Below are 1,571 nucleotides of genomic sequence, written 5' to 3'. Positions count from 1 at the left end.
TGTGTGTGTTGCACTGGTTTCTCTTTGATGAGATCATAGGCCGGTTGTGACACTTGACATAAGCCTGTGTGACAGCTACTGACTCACTCAATGATACAGCATTTGGAGGTACCTCTCCAAAACCTCAGTGTGGGCTGAGAATTGTGTGACACATGTACACCCACCTACACACACACACACACACACACCTGTTTAGGGCCAATGACAATCTATTTGCAGACTGACAGTGGTTCCTGTGCCTGTTCTGTTGATCCAGAGCTGATCCCGATTCTTATTCTGCTAAGTGGTTCTTTTTTTGACCATTTTTCAAATCTTTTTTAGATGTTTGTTCTATGAAAGGCTGTCAATCTGTCCATGTTGTTTCCTCCCTACTAACCCAGTCCCTGCTGGAATACACTCCACCTGTGAAAGTGAAGAGTAAAAGTATAAAAAATGATCTAAATGAATGCACAATTCAAAGTTTAATACTTAAAACTACTAGAAAGTGTATACCTCGGCCAAAGCTGTTACTTGAATCATTTCTAGACATGAATCTGGATCTGGATTCAGATCTGCATTAAAATACACATATAGTGCTGGACAATCATGGAAATTTAAAGTCCAGTATTTCATGAAAAAAGTTTAAAATGTCCCATTGAAAAAATCTTGGACCTGCACAAAAAATTAATCCACTTTATACAAAGGCAAACAGTAAGTACAGTAAAGCGTAAGGCTGAAATGATTTTTTCTTGTCAGCAAACATCACGAAAAGATCAAAACTAACATTTTGCATTTGTGTCTTTTAGTCCGTCTCACTAAACTATTTGTTCCTGCAGAAGACCGAATTCATTAAAAATAAAAAATAAAAATTAAAGCTAAATAATGTCCTAAAACAGCTTGTTAGAAAACAAAACAGCAGTACACATTGCATATGTTGAGGACAGTTTTCAGTTGCAGAATAAATGTGGGGTCAGTCATTTGGAAGAAAAATGGAAAAATGTGTTTGTTTTATGTTATGTATGTATGACCTGGAAATGAGATTCAACGATCAACTATTTTTCTAGGGGGGTCCCTTTAAGTCACATTTGGTGCTCTGGTGAATATTTATGGCAGCAAGATAGTGTAAGTGGTTTACAAACTACGTGTGTGTTCATGGTAATGAAGATTATTTTATAGGAGTACGGTCTAGACCTGCTCTATTTGAGAAGTTTGTCCTGATTTGGCGCTATACAAATAAATTTGAGCTGAAGTGAATTGAATGAAAGAACATGTAACCCAGTGCAACAGTGACTGATGTGTCTGTCATCAAACTGGTCAGATAGACCTTTGATTCATCAAATAAGATGTGAAAATATTTTGTCTCTACAGCTGTGAATCCTTTCACTCTTTCTTTGACTCTGTGTATACTGCCCTTCTGAACATTCTTCGGAAACAGACCATTAAAAATAAAAAATAAAAAGGCAATAGATTTGTCTAATCGCAGACCCTATTATGTTTTACATTTATTTATGGACTGTGAGATTGTTCAGTTTATAATGTAGACTATATATCTCCATATACCCTGCCTTCCTTGTGTGTGTGTATGGGTGTGT

This window comes from Morone saxatilis, unplaced genomic scaffold (assembly GCF_004916995.1).
Source record: "Morone saxatilis isolate NCDOM2014 unplaced genomic scaffold, NCSU_SB_2.0 Contig14, whole genome shotgun sequence".
Lineage (NCBI taxonomy): Eukaryota > Metazoa > Chordata > Actinopteri > Moronidae > Morone > Morone saxatilis.
This window is presented reverse-complemented; position numbering follows the sequence as displayed.